This window comes from Dermacentor andersoni, chromosome 1 (assembly GCF_023375885.2).
Source record: "Dermacentor andersoni chromosome 1, qqDerAnde1_hic_scaffold, whole genome shotgun sequence".
Lineage (NCBI taxonomy): Eukaryota > Metazoa > Arthropoda > Arachnida > Ixodida > Ixodidae > Dermacentor > Dermacentor andersoni.
Genome location: NC_092814.1, coordinates 89,169,470 through 89,187,499, shown reverse-complemented (window position 1 = coordinate 89,187,499; position 18,030 = coordinate 89,169,470). Strand labels below are relative to the sequence as shown.

Sequence of the window (18,030 nt, the reverse complement as noted above, 5' to 3'; positions counted from 1 at the left end):
TTCGTTCGTTCGTTCGTTCGTTCGTTCGTTCGTTCGTTCGTTCGTTCGTTCGTTCGTTCGTTCGTTCGTTCGTTCGTTCGTTCGTTCGTTCGTTCGTTCGTTCGTTCGTTCGTTCGTTCGTTCGTTCGTTCGTTCGTTCGTTCGTTCGTTCGTTCGTTCGTTCGTTCGTTCGTTCGTTCGTTCGTTCGTTCGTTCGTTCGTTCGTTCGTTCGTTCGTTCGTTCGTTCGTTCGTTCGTTCGTTCGTTCGTTCGTTCGTTCGTTCGTTCGTTCGTTCGTTCGTTCGTTCGTTCGTTCGTTCGTTCGTTCGTTCGTTCGTTCGTTCGTTCGTTCGTTCGTTCGTTCGTTCGTTCGTTCGTTCGTTCGTTCGTTCGTTCGTTCGTTCGTTCGTTCGTTCGTTCGTTCGTTCGTTCGTTCGTTCGTTCGTTCGTTCGTTCGTTCGTTCGTTCGTTCGTTCGTTCGTTCGTTCGTTCGTTCGTTCGTTCGTTCGTTCGTTCGTTCGTTCGTTCGTTCGTTCGTTCGTTCGTTCGTTCGTTCGTTCGTTCGTTCGTTCGTTCGTTCGTTCGTTCGTTCGTTCGTTCGTTCGTTCGTTCGTTCGTTCGTTCGTTCGTTCGTTCGTTCGTTCGTTCGTTCGTTCGTTCGTTCGTTCGTTCGTTCGTTCGTTCGTTCGTTCGTTCGTTCGTTCGTTCGTTCGTTCGTTCGTTCGTTCGTTCGTTCGTTCGTTCGTTCGTTCGTTCGTTCGTTCGTTCGTTCGTTCGTTCGTTCGTTCGTTCGTTCGTTCGTTCGTTCGTTCGTTCGTTCGTTCGTTCGTTCGTTCGTTCGTTCGTTCGTTCGTTCGTTCGTTCGTTCGTTCGTTCGTTCGTTCGTTCGTTCGTTCGTTCGTTCGTTCGTTCGTTCGTTCGTTCGTTCGTTCGTTCGTTCGTTCGTTCGTTCGTTCGTTCGTTCGTTCGTTCGTTCGTTCGTTCGTTCGTTCGTTCGTTCGTTCGTTCGTTCGTTCGTTCGTTCGTTCGTTCGTTCGTTCGTTCGTTCGTTCGTTCGTTCGTTCGTTCGTTCGTTCGTTCGTTCGTTCGTTCGTTCGTTCGTTCGTTCGTTCGTTCGTTCGTTCGTTCGTTCGTTCGTTCGTTCGTTCGTTCGTTCGTTCGTTCGTTCGTTCGTTCGTTCGTTCGTTCGTTCGTTCGTTCGTTCGTTCGTTCGTTCGTTCGTTCGTTCGTTCGTTCGTTCGTTCGTTCGTTCGTTCGTTCGTTCGTTCGTTCGTTCGTTCGTTCGTTCGTTCGTTCGTTCGTTCGTTCGTTCGTTCGTTCGTTCGTTCGTTCGTTCGTTCGTTCGTTCGTTCGTTCGTTCGTTCGTTCGTTCGTTCGTTCGTTCGTTCGTTCGTTCGTTCGTTCGTTCGTTCGTTCGTTCGTTCGTTCGTTCGTTCGTTCGTTCGTTCGTTCGTTCGTTCGTTCGTTCGTTCGTTCGTTCGTTCGTTCGTTCGTTCGTTCGTTCGTTCGTTCGTTCGTTCGTTCGTTCGTTCGTTCGTTCGTTCGTTCGTTCGTTCGTTCGTTCGTTCGTTCGTTCGTTCGTTCGTTCGTTCGTTCGTTCGTTCGTTCGTTCGTTCGTTCGTTCGTTCGTTCGTTCGTTCGTTCGTTCGTTCGTTCGTTCGTTCGTTCGTTCGTTCGTTCGTTCGTTCGTTCGTTCGTTCGTTCGTTCGTTCGTTCGTTCGTTCGTTCGTTCGTTCGTTCGTTCGTTCGTTCGTTCGTTCGTTCGTTCGTTCGTTCGTTCGTTCGTTCGTTCGTTCGTTCGTTCGTTCGTTCGTTCGTTCGTTCGTTCGTTCGTTCGTTCGTTCGTTCGTTCGTTCGTTCGTTCGTTCGTTCGTTCGTTCGTTCGTTCGTTCGTTCGTTCGTTCGTTCGTTCGCTCGCTCGCTCGCTCGCTCGCTCGCTCGTTCGTTCGTTCGTTCGTTCGTTCGTTCGTTCGTTCGTTCGTTCGTTCGTTCGTTCGTTCGTTCGTGTTTTCGTTCGTTCGTTCGTTCGTTCGCTCGCTCGCTCGCTCGCTCGTTCGTTCGTTCGTTCGTTCGTTCGTTCGTTCGTTCGTTCGCTCGCTCGCTCGCTCGCTCGCTCGCTCGCTCGCTCGCTCGTTCGCTCGTTCGTTCGTTCGTTCGTTCGTTCGTTCGTTCGTTCGTTCGTTCGTTCGTTCGTTCGCTCGCTCGCTCGTTCGTTCGTTCGTTCGTTCGTTCGTTCGTTCGTTCGTTCTATTCGCTTACATTGACAATCATTGTCGATGGTTTCTGCACAATTTTTTTCTTTTCGTACACTCTGTCTAACATCAGCGCAACTTCAATTTTATGCCACAGTCGTCGACGATGTGAGCTACTTTGTCGGGAGGGGTCACTCTTTCATTTCTTTTTAAGCCTTTATCTTGTGTGGGAAGTTATTGCTATCAGCTGTTTCGGCACACATCATCGCCAGGGCATTCTTAATTCTCCAATTTGCGTGGTTGTTGAATCATTTAAAAATGTATCTCTCCTATACACGCCACGCTGGTTCTATGTGCAATTTCGATGCCGCTCAGCCGGGCTCGCTTAGACTGCGCCGAAATTCCACTCAGGCGGGTTTGCTCACCAGAATCAGGCTCGGACAGGTCTAATTGCCCTACAGACTCTCACAAACACGGGCTTTAATTTTCATGAATGGAACATACCAATGATTAAAAGATCTTCATACGAGACTAATATATACCAAATGCAGAGAGATTACAAACGCTAAACATTTAAGAAAAGGTATGCACGAATGTCTTAAACATACAAGAAAGCTACTTATTTCCTCTGCACCACAATGTCTTGTAAGAAACAAATAAGTCTGACGAGCGATATTGGCAATGCGAGAAGTATTTCGCCTAAGGAGAAAATGTGCTAAAGGTATACTTAAAGAACACGGAAATTCTTATTTGTGTCTTTGTGTATGCGTGCATGTGGCGCGCGTGACGCTTTTGGTGGCTTCTGAGCTAAACTGGTCACGGTCAGAGAACAAGATCGACGCACTCATGAGGAAGAGTATTAAACGAGTCCTCGGCATCCCCATGACGACCAGCACGGAGAAGTTGATGCAACTCGGGGTCCACAACACCCTGAGCGAAGTCGTCGAAACGCAGAAAACGGCACAGATCGTTCGCCTCTCTACCACCAAGGCCGGCCGCCGAAAACTCGAGATGGCGGGTCTGGCAGCCATGGCCGAGGAGTCGTGCGCCGTCCCGCTATGCCATGGTGAAAGGGAAGCCTTTCGAGTCTCCCCCTTCCCGAGGAATGTTTATCCACAACACAACGAGGCCCGGCGCGCAGCCAGAGCCCGAGCACTCATCAAGACTGCCCTGCAGAACCCAGAGCTCGCGTCCTTTGTCGACGCGGCGCGGTATCCCGGATCAAACTCGTACGTGGCCACGGTGGTTGACCCCTAGGGCAAGATCCTGAATGCGGTGTCTATCCAACGCTCGACGGCGTCCGTTGCAGAGCAAGTCGCAGTGGCGCTAGCTCTGTGCGAACCTGGGCGCACACAGATCTTCAACGGACTCCAGGTAGCAGCGATGGCCTTTCTCGCCGGCTCGGTCTCGGCTGAGGCTGCGGCGGTGCTGAGGACCCGCAAGACAGGCACGGCCCGTCATGTCATCACTTGGTTCCCGGCTCACATGGGCCGGAACGTCTCCCCCGGCTCGATCAACCCTAATGAGCTGGCCCACGACCAGGCGCGAGGTCTCATCAACCGCGCCAGTCCGAGGGGCCCGACTTCGCAGGGGATCGACCGAACCACGGACCCGCTGCTTACTTTCCACGAGATCACTACTCACTACCAGCTGGGACGCAACGTAGTCCTTTAGGACCAATTAAAGTTTCTGTCTGTCTGTCTGTCTGTCTGTCTGTCTGTCTGTCTGTCTGTCTGTCTGTCTGTCTGTCTGTCTGTCTGTCTGTCTGTCTGTCTAAATGATGGAAGCCCCACCTTTCTGCGTGGAACTGTTTACAGTAGCTGCCTGGACGTCACCTTTGTTTCAGGCTCCTTCACCAGAAAGGTTAAGTGGTTTCGGATATTGAAACGCGGGGAAGGGACCACCTTCCCACGTAGGATTGAAAGGCTGAGGGACTCCAAGTTAGCCGGCGTCACCCAATGTATAGGTAGCCGATGTTCAAATCAATTGTGGAAGACGGATGTCGTGCTGGCTTATCCACTAGCCTAGAGGACGCTATGAAGGGTGCCCTAGAGGCTGCCACGCATTCGCTTTCGAGAACGTCTACACGTTCTTTAGTGTAAAGACACACAAGATGGACGCACTTTTTCGAGCCATTGCGTCTGAAAACGGCACCTGGCAAAAATGTATAGCATTGTATCTTCAAAAAATGCTCAACATGTTGCCAATTCAGGACCCGTTTCTTGTAAAAAACTATGATGTGGTACTGGATTACTTCAGGTCGTCAACACATAAGAATATTAAGGCCTTCTCTGTAGACATAACAGACTTGTTTTATTCCTTACCGCATTCAGGTCTGCTCTCCAGTGTTCAGTGTTCTATTGATGCCTTTGGAAACGTTGCCTTCAAGAACGCCACCAGGATGTTGAATGACGGTTTCTTTGAACTTCTTAGTTTTTATCTTCGGTCTACTTTCATTCTGTGACAAGGACAGCCTTGTATACAGGAGGGAACTTGCATCGGATCGTGTATAGCTCCCATGCTTAACGATATATTCTTAGTAGGACTAGACAAGAACATGAGTGGTCGGCTTCCAGATATTAAGATTCTCAAAGTTTTTAGATACATTTATGACTTTTTAGTTCTGCTTAACTGCACCTCTAACTGTTTTGAATTTTTAACCACTAATGCACTTTCTTTTATACGTGATGGTTTACCTCCTCTAAAAGTAACGCATGAACTACCGTTTGATGGAAGTATTTGATTTTTTGACATTAAGTTTTTATTTTGCAACGACCATGTACGCTGGAAGCACGATCCTCGCGCGAACAAGCCACTGCTTCCATATCAGTCGGCGCATTCTAAGTTAGTTAAGAGGGGAATCGCAAAGACATGCTTGTCAAACGCATTATGTAAGTCATGCCCGGAGCTGATGACCAAAAGCTTCAACGATCAGATCCTCCGTCTTCGATTGGCAGGTTACCCTACATATGTAGTACTTATTAGCGTTGCTGAGGGTCTGCTCAAGTCGAAGTTATCAAAGAATTCCGCCAGCCTGCCTTGTGTAGATAAAAGGAGCGTTGCTGTCATCCTGTATATCCACGGCCTATCGCACCGTTTAAAGAAATTAGGTCAACGTGCGAATGTGAGGGTTGTGTTTTCAGTTCCTACAAAATTGCAATGCCTGTGCAGACTAACCAGACCAGGCCTGTCTGACAAGCGCATGTGCAAAAAGAAACACCAGGAACCGTTTGTTGAATGTGGCGGGAGCATTTGTTTACGACCTTCCTTTAAAGTGTGGAAAAAATTACGTGGTGCAAAGCGGAAGATGCCTCAACGAGCGTTTAAAGGAACACCGGTATAATGTAGCAGAAAAGCGGGGTGGGTTCCTTGAGGCTCACTGCAGGCATTGCTAGTGCGCTGTTGCCGGGGTGGATAATGGTGACCACTCAACGTGTGCTCCAGCATACAGAGACTGCTCCATTGTGGGAAGAGCCCGAGGAAGATTAACTCGCGAAATTATCGAAGCAGAAATGATTGATAGGCTTGGGGATAACTGTGTGTCAAAACCATCAATTTTCCTTTCCCGCAAAGAGTTTTTGCAAACAGCGCATGCATGATGATGTATGCGAAAAGGTTGTATATATGTATGGGTCGTTTACTTGAAATAAAGATTGTTGCAAGTTAGCGCCTGCGTGTGTCACGTCTTCCTTTCGTCCTTGTCTTTTCAAGCGCTATAATCCTCACGATGTGTTATCAACAAGCCCAAATGACTGCATCACTGCATTACTACACGCACCGTCTACGACATAGAGCTGGAGAAGCTTCGTACAATTCCTTGCCGTGCAAAAAGAAGATACAGGCGTACAAAGTCCGTACATGACTTGAGGTTGGCCAGAAGAACTAAAAAGAAAATTCAACGTCGCATGGACAAACACATCGCAAGGATGGATGTTACAGAATGACATCCATTCTGCGATCCAAAAAAACCTTTGTCTGACATATGGAGAACTGTTCTTGGTATCTGTGGAACCCCTCATCAACGCCACCCTTTCAAGTCTTTGGCCCTTCACCAACAATGACGATTTCTGCAGGAGCATTGCTGGCGAAACTAGTACCGCTAGAGCATCGGCCCTCGACCGCTCACCGATTTCACGCGAACCCCGCATGGACAGTCCTTTCACTACGGACGAACTCGAAGCTGCACTTGCCTTGTGCAAGCGTTCATCATCGCCAGGATACGATGGTATATTATAAGGCTACCGTGCCCTATGTAATCTTGGCGAAAAGTACCGATCGGAAAGTGCTCCTGCACATGTTCAACAGCTTCTGGAAGACAGGCACGGTTCCACAGGAATGGAGGATCAGTCGCATAATTCCATTGCTCAAGCCTGGCAAGTCACCTGTAGACATTGCATCATACCGACCGATTGCGCTTACCAGATGCATCGAAAAACTAACTTCTAGTATGATTAGAATGGTACTTCGAACATTACGAGGTATATCCGGACGCAACGGCCGGTTTCAGGCGTGCCTGTTCTTCCACAGGCAATATTGTCGACCTGGTCCTGCAAACGATTATCTGCTGACTTGTTCCGGGATACTAATGGAGCATATGATAATAAAACACACGAAGCGATCTTCAGCGCGTAGAGGCAGTAGGACTCGGCAGCAATACCTACTTCTGGATTAGTAGCTACCTACCAACGAGATCCTTTTTCATACTTACCGAGGATCGCCCAACCCCTCAGCATTACAGTAACCGTGGAGTTCCTCAGGGCGGAGTACTGAATCCAACGTTATTCAGTCAAACACTCACTGAACTCGCGGACATCCTTTGATGCACCGTTCAACTCTCCATCTATGCCGACGACATTTGTATTTGGACGTCGGGTGTGACGCTATTTCAGCTTCGCACGCGGCTTCAGAAGGCAGGCACTTTAACATCTTCCTACCTTCGGGAACAAGGACTTCAAATATAATGTGAAAAATGTGCAGTGCCATTTACCATAAAGGATTTACCAGAAAAACAATGTCTTCGTAGGCGATATCCGTGGACGGACATCTGATCTTGTACAACACAAGTTACAATCTCTTTTTTTTTTTTTGGGGGGGGGGGGGGGGGAGGGTGAGGGAGAGTTATTGCCAGAAATTTCTCCTGGAATTCTGTGAAAAAACGTCTGACGGGAATTTTCCATGTCTTTACGTTCCTAGCAGGAAAGACCTGGGGCGTGCATATGCAATATATGCTACAACTGTACAGGGTCCTCTTTTATCGAATTCCTGCGGTACAGCCTACCGGTGATCTCCAACACCTGCAGCACTAACCTGGATACAATTCAAGGCATCCAAGCCCAAGCCCTCAGGATATGCTTTGGTCTGCCGCGGAGCGCGTCAATGACAGAAATTATTGTAATCGCTCACTTAAGATTATACTATCAGAACACACATTACCATAGAAACAATGCGTCTGAACATAGGACACTTCGCCCAGACCCCTACCCACCACCTCGCAAGTCTCCCAGTAGAAAGGTCCCACACGATATTCAGTGCAACTGTCTTCGCGCCATGTGCCTCTGTTACGTCAGATTACGCATTTGCGGAAAGACTTTCGGTTCATCTATGTTGTGTCAGCTGTACTCAAGTAAGCCTCACAATCCCAGGACTTCAGAAAAAGTCGGTCTTACCGTTATCTGCACTCAAGCAACCTAGTTTGCTCCTCTTGTACGAGAAAAAATTTGGAGGACGCTTCAGCTTCGCCTTTAAGAGTGGAACGCGATAGCATTCAAAGATCCGTGACTGCTTTTCACGCTTCCCGGAACTGCAGCGTATGTAACCGTAATGTTTACAGGGAAACGCTCGCGGTGAACGCTGTGCACGAAGGCGGGCTTTCTGGTAGAGACGCGGCCTCTTGCATGGGCCGCGATGCGGTGGAGGCGAGCGCCATCTGAAAGTGTTTCAAGGAAGCGGGCGCGTCGCTCCGCGGATTCTGAGATATTAACGCGCCGGCGTGCGCAAATGTCGGATGCCGTCTTCGGTCTATGCATTGTAGAAACGCTGTAAAACGGGTTTGTTTAAGTTTTCGCGTAACAGCATTATCTTTTCTCGAACATTCAAATTACACTCCAGGAGATATCATGTCTGTAAGTTGTGTGTAAGTCGTAGTTTAAGATTTTTACACGTATTTTAGCTTGAGAAATTCAATTAGTTCAGTCACTTTCTTGCGTCACATGGAAGGCCTGGATGTGTGTGGTTCGAAAATCTTTTCGCCAAGGCGACGTCCAATGCCGAACGCCGACACCGGATTTTCTGCGACATGGGTTCCTTAACGCTGCCGCGTTAATACAGCGACTACACACATGTCTATTGATGACTCAACTGCATCAGACAGTTCCGGTGGCGCTGTAGTTATGCCAACAAGGAGAATAACTCAACGGTTGAAGGCTTCCGATATCGCTACGTCTAGAGCTACAGAGCTCGCGGCTCTCCGTGGTGCGCTTCATGTGACCAATTTCAGACTCCTACATAATGGGCAGCCTTCTGCGATTCGAGGCCGGCCTTACAATGTGTACAGTCCTTTCTCCGACATGGAACTCACGATCAGTTGACGTGCGACATCGTAGAACTTGTCCACCACTTGAAAAAAAAAAGGCTATGATATCTCTTTTAAATAGATGCGAGGTCATTGCGGCATCATTGGAAGTGATGACGCAGATTAGGCGGCTCGGGCTTCAAACCAAGAAGACCGCTGCGTCCCCATTCCTCTTTCAAGGACAGACGCTGCGAGACAGCTTCGCATTCTAGCACGCAACCTCGTTAACTGAATGGAATACCGCACATACGAGGTGCACCAGACTGCACAGACTCATCCCTTCGCTGCAACTCTGACCTCCGGCCGGACTGCAGCGACGCGAAGCGTCTATCCTGTGTCGGTTGTTGTGAGTTGCCTTCACGAAAGTTTATTCACTGAATTGGAATGGCTGACAGTCGTGCATGTGATGTCTGCGGCTGCGAGAACATTGACCATCTATTGTACCGCTGTCCTCAGCTTGAAGCACAAATAAAATCTATATCCAACGTATTTAGAAAACTAGATGATCGTCATCTGAGTGACCAGAAAATACTAGAACACCGTTGCCAGCGACCATCGGCTCGGAAGGCAGTGAAGGAACCTTTGTGCTTTCTGAAGACGTCTGGTTTGTGCGAGCGCCTCTGACTTTGTAGAGCTGTCCGCTGACTTTGTAGAGCTGTCTGCTGTTAAACTCGCGTTTAACACCCCGTGCAAAAAAGGATGATCGAAATACCCTGCCTAATCGAAACGGAGGATGGCTCCCTAATTTGCTATGGTTGTCTCGAGATGTTGCCGGCCTGGCGGGCGCCCCGCAGTGATTTCGGGCACATTTGTGATTCTCCCTTTGTGACCAAAGGGAGAACCCTTTCCGCGAACTGGGCGACTCCCCAAGGGGAGACCCTTTCCGCAAACTGCGCGACTCAAGGGGAGACATTTTCCGCGAACCAAACAGGACCCACGGGTTGCCGCCAGCGGAGGCAAGCACGTGAAACGTCGCCTAGGAGAGAGGGAGCAGCCGCCAAGCACCGACGGGACACAGTACATGTCACGTGACGTTGACGTGAGCTAAATCGCGCCTACGATTTTAGCGGGCCTATTTAAGCGGCCCCGCAATGTACTTTTTATTCATTCATTCTCTTCTTTTTATCCTTCACCAACCATGGAATAAACAGTGCAAGTTTCGCACTAGAAATCGTCTCGCCCCTGCCTGGTCGCCATGGTCTACCGGACGCCTGCAGCCTGCAGACAACGCCACGCTACCCAGTAGTAACGCCGGTCGAGGTTCCAGTAACCGGCGTCGCAACACCGTGCACATCTCTCTAAACCTCCCTTTCCCTCCTCCCTTCTTCCTATCCCCCTTCTCCCTTCTTTCTGGCACTGTGCTGTAGGAAGGCCTGCGTCGTAAACAAAAGTGGAAGCTGCTAAAATTGCGCTCAAAGGAAACTTGACTTTACCCAAGTCAAGGGTAGACGAGGGTAGAGGAGAAGCGGCATTCGTTTTTAATTTTTATTTACGTCATTGATGTGTTGTACATGACTAGCATTGTTTATGACTCCAGCAACCATAAAGATTGCGAACAATTACTTTACGCATGACCTAAAGTGGTATTTATGAGCAGACAAAACAAAAGAACAAGGGCTAGTAAAATGCGTCCTCTACATAAACACCTAGTGGAATCCATGTTCGACACTGTACACACACGCGGAAGGTGTACCGGCTGTCCCACGTACGTAACTTGAGCCAAACTTCAAAAATATGCAAATTTCGTACACGTACCTTGACAGAACCATTGTGATGTTGTTTGCCGTCGCTTAGAGATACTCAGATTATTTTAGCATTCCACCTGATTAGATAATTAGTCTTAATTAATTATTCAACTTATCAAACATTATAATTACATTAAAAGTGTCAATGAGACAATTGTAGAGAAACATTAAAAACTTCCCATCTAGATTTGCGCTGCTCAATACGCGGTACATAAAAGTGTTTTTTCCGAGCATAAGAGGAGCCCGCGAATACAGGCAAAGGGCCGCGAGCGAACAGTCGCGCGGCAACTCTTTCGGGTCACACGAAAAATTGTCGCGTCCAGTCACACGAAAAGTATAGATGCTGTCCCTGGGCGCTATTCTGGACATTCCGCCATTTTCTTTGATGCATGACGTGGACGCGACGCGAATAAAATGGCGCCGATGGCCCCATTTTGCTTTCGTAACGTGACGCCAACTTGACGTTTTGCCTAAGAAACTGAAATGAAGGCGCTGAACGTAAGGCTCTCGGTAAAGCAAACCAGTTTTCCTCCGCTGTAAAAATAAAGCAGTTAGCTCAAAGCGCATGATTCTTCCGTCGAAACGCTTCTCGCTTTCGTCATCTGCTGCGTACAAGCCGTCGTCTGCTTCATTAGGTAAGATGCGTGTCCCCGGGAAATGGAATGAGTCAACGTATGTTGGCGCCAACGCGCTTGTTTTCTACCTTGAGACAACATACGCGACCTACCAGTGGTGACGCGCGCGTTCTAGGCCACGTTATCGCTATCTCGTGAAACGCAAGTGACTCAGCCCGACTCGGCTGGCTGAGAAATGGCCGAATATCACCGATAGCGTTGCGCGCGCCAGAGATATCCACTAGCGCGACTCAAGCGCCGGCTCTGCCTTCTCTTGTTCACTTCGCTGGTTATTCGCACCGCGGGAGGAAACTTCAAGGCGCCGCCTTGTGTACATGTACATTTGTTTTTTATAAATTAGAAAGACGCCGTTGTCATAAATTTTGATTGTGCGTAAAGGCATTCATCTTGATTACAATACAAATGCAGCAGTGAAAAATGGACAACATTGCCGGAAGTTTGCTATATTCAATCGATATTATTTCGTATAAACGCGTTCTTTTAAAAAATGATGGCCCCAAACACAAATTCCAACACCACCCGAGAGCGATGCAAATACTATGAGCACGCGTTATGAACGAAAGATTTTCATGGCGCCAAATGACGGGGAAAATGTGGCGATACGCATTCCTCTCGGCTGCCATTGCATATGGCTGCTGATTAGCATAATTCGCGCGGCTCGTCGCACCACAAATTATGGCGGAAAATCTCAGCAATGGCGGCCCAGCGCAACGTCACGCATCGTCAAAATGACGTTTACGAAACAGCCCTTCCTGTGACGCTCCTCACGGGATATTCCTTCAGCCAAACATCAAGCTGGCATGGCGCATATCTTGGATCAACACCACATATTTGCGAAATTGCAGATGCATTGCACTGGCTTCTGTACGCTGCCGCTCACATTCTTTTTGAAGCGCTAACGTGGCACTATAGCTGCCAAGGACGAAAAAAATGTATTAGTCCATAAAATTTGCAGCTCCACGTCACGTTTTGTCATCTTGATGAAAACGCAAAATTGCATTTTGCAAAACTTCCGCTTCCCGGCACAAATTTCAAAGCACGTGACCTCTCGACAGCCAATCAGAGAGTAAACACGGCGGATAATGGCGGCCGTGCAGCCGCCATGCGTGTCGAGAATAGCGCCCCTTGGCCCCTTGCTTCTGTTCTCGTTTGTGAAATCAGCAACGATCTAACGCCACAGCATACAAAGGAGTTGCTGGCGTTGCCCCCCCCCCCCCCCCTTTCCAAGCATAAGTAAGGCCTCCTTCAATTCATTCTTAGTTCAATCTGCTCTTCTGGGACAGACTACAGCTGCGGCTTATCGCACGTACACACATATGAAACTTCCATCGTCCGCCGTCGACCACATCGCGTGTCTTCCGTCGAGCGCCAGAACATCGACAACTTATGTTGCCGACAATTCTGAAACAAAGCATAAACCGCCCCTCCTCAAGCCCTTGGTGCCAAAATGCCAAAGTGCCACTTTGCCAGCAAAGCGATTAAAGTACTCGGTCACCTTGTCAGCAAGGACGGCTTTCGACCTGAGCCTGATAAGATTATCGCCGTCCTTCGCTCGTCAACGCGCCAAAGACTTGCGTAGTTTCCTTGGACTATATATAGCTTCGTACCTTCGGCGCTTCATATGTAACTTTGCCACCACCGCGGCGCCACTCCATTAACTCCTTCCTTCTGGAGCTCCCTACGTATGGTCGGACGAATGCCAAACTGATTTTGACACCTTCAAGCGTGCTCTCAAATCACATGTGCTTTACTATTTCCACTACACCGCACCCACTCTTCTATATATTGACGCCGCTCACGCCAGCGGCAACGTTATCGGCGCTGTTGTTCTGCAACTTCAGAAAAATTCGGCAGAATAGGTGGTCGCATACGCAAGTCGCATGCTGACAGATGCAGATAAAAACTATACTATCAGCGAGCAAGAGTGCCTCGCCGTTGTTTGGTCCATCCAAAAATTTCGGCCTTATCTGCACGGTCGCTACCTTACGGTAGTTACTGATCCCCACGCCTTGCGCTGGTTGGCGACGCTAAAGAATCTACCTGGACGTGTCGGTCGTAGGATGCTTGATTTACAGAAATACAACTTCGACGTCACGTACAAGTCTGGAAACATCAGCCTGCCGGCGATCTCTCTCGCTGTCCACTAAACCACCGTCTTCAAACGCTGCTTCCTATACCACATTACATGAGCAAACCTCAGGACGCGTCTTCTGCAGTTCCTTCACTCGCAGCTCTCGACCGGCTTCCATCTAACCACGCTCATACGTTTGCATCTTGACAACGTGGTGACATAGAGAAAGATGGTGGTGACTCGTACTGCCACTCCATTATGGTCTTCGCAGATCATCTCGCCCACCTAACGCTCGGCTCCGTCGGCAGTTGAAGAACTTCGATACTTGAAAATTCGATACTACACCGATACGTGTTCCTCCCCGAAAGACACCGTTGGGTTCCTGTCGTTCCCCCATCACTTCGAGCTTAGATAATGGCGACCTTCACAACGATCCCACTACCGGTCACTTCGGCTTCCATAAAGCCCATGAGCGCATTCGCAGCCGCTTCTCTCGGCCTGGTCGAAATACGTGGCTTCCTGCACGCTCTGCCAGCACCAAAAAGACTGACCTCACCTCCGGCTGGGCTGCTTCAACCTGTAACGTGTCCTGAAGCTCCTTTCGCAGACGTCGGTATCGACCTCTACGGACCGCTACCCATATCAGCTGGTGGTAACGGATGGATAGTCACAACCGTAAACCACCTCACACGGTACGCTGAAACAGCCGCACAACCTTTAGGATCCGCAGCGAAGTTTGCGACCTTTTTCTTAGAAGCCATCTTTTTACGCCACGGAGCCCACGTGTCCTTTTGAGCGACCGTGGCAAGACCTTTCTGTCGAAACTTCTCGACGATGTTCTCCGTGCGTCCAACACCATAAGACGAGTTCCAGCTAACCCCTTTAAACTAATGGCCTCACAAAAGCGCTTTCGTGGTACGCTGTTCGACATGATATCAATGTATATCAACCCTAATCACACCAATTGGGATGTCATTCTGCCATTCCTGACTTTCGCATACAACACCACCATGCAACGCACTACGGTGTACTCACCATTTTTCGTCGTGTATGGCCGTGAACAAACCACTTTCCTCGTCGACTCTTTCCTTGGTGTCTCGGTGCCCTCGTCGACATCAGTGTCGTAGTCGTCACCACATATCAGCTGACCAGTGGTGCCCTCTGGACACGAGCTATGGGGTGCGTGAAAGATAAAACACTTGGCGTTTGGTTCTGAAAGGGTGTGCTTGTCGTCTCGCATGCTCCACTCCTTTGTGGCCTCCCAGCACGGCCTGACCGGAACGCGATACGGTGCCAGAAGTGGGGTCTGTTTCAAAAACTTCCGTCTCTGAACGGCCGTCAACGACAGGATGCCCCTCGAAGAAGGCGTCCAATCGACTCAGTGGCTATAGGCCTCGCTCTTCAGCCACCCGACGCGTTCGGCTTCTCTAACCCCGCGAGTTGGTCCTCGTGGAAGTCTCGCTTCTAAGATTATGTCGCTGCTTCTGGACTACAGAAAGCTTCGCAAGACGTCCAAGTACATACGCTACTTCACTGCATGGGCCCAGACGCTCTTCCGCTCCTGGACACCTTTTCACTCGACGCAGACTCGCTAGCGTCCTACGACGCTGTTGTCAAACGTTTCACCGAGCACTTCGTGCACCCTGCTAATGAACTCTACGAGTCCTCCCGCTTTCATAAGCGCGTCCAACTACCAGGCGAAAGCGTCGACACGTTTTACGCCGAACTCTGCAAGTCAGTAAAACGATGCAACTACCCGTCATCGGCTGTGGAAGAACCCTTGGTTCGCGGCAGATTCGTTGTCGGTTTGCGGGATACGCGTCTCTCAGATCAGCTGTGCCACTCCCTGAAGCTCTCTCGCAAAGAAGCTTGGACGCAAGCTCGTCAGTCTGAAGACGCTGATAAGGAACGCTCACTCGCGCAGGCTACTTCGCAAGCCGCGGTCAACACAGATACGGCAAAAGCTCGAAAGTTCACTTAGCGACAGCGTCTGGACGCCAAAACAGCTCGCTCATTGGACGCGAAGTCAGAACGCTGCCACCGCGAAGCTGCGGTTTGTCCCTTTTGCGGTCGGGGAGGGGGGGCGTTTCACGGACGCTCAGAGTGCCCAGCACGGAACTCGGTCTGCAATTTCTGCGGCAAGAAAGGTCATTTCGCTGAAGTCTGTGTTCCAGAAAGTCGAGGCACGCCAAGCTCAGTGCCATCGAGCTGCATGTTCTGGAGTCGCCTGCCAAAGCCAAGTTCGTGGATATCACAGTCGACAATTACACAACTAAATTCAAGGTAGACTCAGGAGCTGAGGTTTCTGCAGTCCCAAGTGACTTGCCTGGAGTCCCGGCCGAGCTCGACAACGTTGATGCAGTCTTGGCAGGACCCGGAGGACAACCTCTCCGTGTACAGGGCTCGTATCCGGCACGTTTATTTTGGCAAGGGAAGACAAGCTCTCAGCGTCTTTACGCCATTGAATCCCTTTCTATAACATTAGTGGGACTACCGGCTATCTAGGCCGGTAGACCCTTAGGCTTGAGGTCATCAAATTTCTTGGTGCCGTGAACATTCCTGAGCCAACGCTTCATGCCGAACTGTGCCGTGGCCTCGGCACACTCCGAGATGAGTACACAATTCGCTTAAAGCAACACGCTGTACCATTCTCACTCAGTGCCCCTCGACGGTTATCTAGCCCGCTACGTGAAGTCGTTCGGAAAGAACTGTAGAAACTTGAAGGCGACGGCGTCATTCGTCGTACTGATAAACCAACTCCGTGGTGTGCTTGTTTGGTAGTCGTACCTAAGAAGAATGGAAAGTATCATCTGTGTATTGACCTCACTCGACTGAACCAGGTGGTTCTCAGAGAGCGTCATATTCTGCCTACAGTTGAACAAGTCCTTGGTCTTTTTGGCGGCGCAGCTGTTTTTTCGAAGCTGGATGCGACTGCATGCAGCTTTCACCAAGTCAAGTTGTCGGTGGATTCTCAAGAACTGACAACTTTCATGACACCTTTCGGTCGCTATTGTTTCTGCCGACTGCCCCTAGGTATCACGTCTGCGCCGGAGTATTTTCAAAAACAAATGGCGCGGATTCTCGAAGGTCAGGACGGCGTCGTTAGTACGGTTGATGATGTTCTTGCGTTTGGACGTGCCAAGCAGGAATATTATGCAAGGCTTGAACAAGTGTTGGCTCGTATTGCATCTGCAGGTATCACTTTAAACCAATAGAAGTGTTGTTTTGGGGCCTCCGAAGTCTCTATTCCTACACTCTAAGAAAAGTTCATACCCTTTGAGTCATATCTTGCCACACAACGATAAACGTCATCTGTCTTGTCAGCATTTCCTTTCTTTAACGCTGCGAGCCCGGTACTTCCCAGTAACGAACGGCATGCGCGCTATGAGCATAGCATTGTCGACAGGAAAGTAGCGGGCGCGGCGTTTTCAAGAAAGGAAACGCAAGCAAGGCAGATGACGATTATTTTTGTGTGGCAGATATACACCCCAAAGGGTGTAAACTTTTTTTGGAGTGTAGGCATCATTGTCTCAGCACAAGGCATCAAGCCAGATCCTGGCAAGATTGAAGCAATCTATGCAATATGACACCTCCCACGGACCTTGTAGGTGTCAGAAGTCTACTCGTGATGGTAAATCATCTTGCCAGGTTTATACCACATGTCTCGGAAACTACTGCACCAATACGCACCCTTCTAAACAAGAATATTAGTTGGACTTGGCAGCATGAACAGGAAGAAGCATTCACAAAAATCAAGGAACTTGTGACGTCCGACCGCTGCTTGGCCAAGTATCACCCATCTTATGCCACAACAGTCTCAGCTGATGCCAGCTCTTTTGGACTTGGAGCAGTCCTATTGCAATCGCAACCATGTGGTGAACGCAGACCAGTATCATTTGCTTCAAGGTCAATGACCACCACAGAAAAAAGGTATAGCCAAACAGAAAAAGAGGTCTTGGCTACAGCGTGGGCCATCCAGAGGTTTGGCGAGTTCATCAGAGGCATCACCTTCACTGTGAAACTGATCCCCCACCTTCCTCTTGTGCCATTGTTTGGCAAGATGGAACTTGATGTGCTTCCTCCGAGGGTGCAAAGACTCAGGATAAAGACAATGCCCTGTCAGTTCCATATGATTTATGTCACAGGAAAATTGTTGGCTACGGCTGATGCATTATCTCGCACTCCTCCCAAGGTAGAGCCAGTAGACACTATGGAGCTTTTTGCTACAGCAGTCGTGGCTTCCGCTCCAGATGTGCTGCCTGTAAACCTACAGGATATTAGGAAAGCCAAGAGCTGTGATGGAGAATGCAGTGTGCGATTTCGTTCTGCCAGCACGGCTGGCCAAACAAGTAAAAAATGATTCCTCACATATCAAAGTATGCATCAGTGAAGGATGAACTTTCCGTTTGTGATGGCCTTCTTCTCAAGGGCACGCGTCTCATTATCCCTTCGTCACTGAGGCCAGCAGTATTGAAGCTTCTACACGAAGGACATGAAGGTATAAGTCATACAAAGGCCCTCGCTCGTGAATCTGTATGGTGACCAGGCATAGCGGCTGAAATCACTTCTCTCGTCGCCAGTTGTCAAAAATGCGCTCATACGCGAGTGAATCCAGCGGAACCACTCCTCCCTACCAACCTCCCTGGCCGTCCCTGGGAACATCTGGGCCTGGACTTGTTTTACCTCAACGGCCAAACCTTTTTAATGGCAGTAGACTGCTATTCCCGGTTCCCGGAGGTGGTGACACTGAAGAGCACAACAGCTCAAGTGGTTATTGATGAGCTGAAAAGTTTGTTTGCGCGACACGGGATACCGCAACAAGTACGTAAGGTCTGAC

The 18,030-nt window shown here is 49.4% G+C and overlaps 1 pseudogene; it reads left to right on the top strand.

The window, feature by feature from the left end:
• Positions 1-3,053: 3,053 nt before the first annotated feature.
• Positions 3,054-15,174, top strand: LOC140217254 (uncharacterized; annotated as a pseudogene).
• Positions 15,175-18,030: the final 2,856 nt, after the last annotated feature.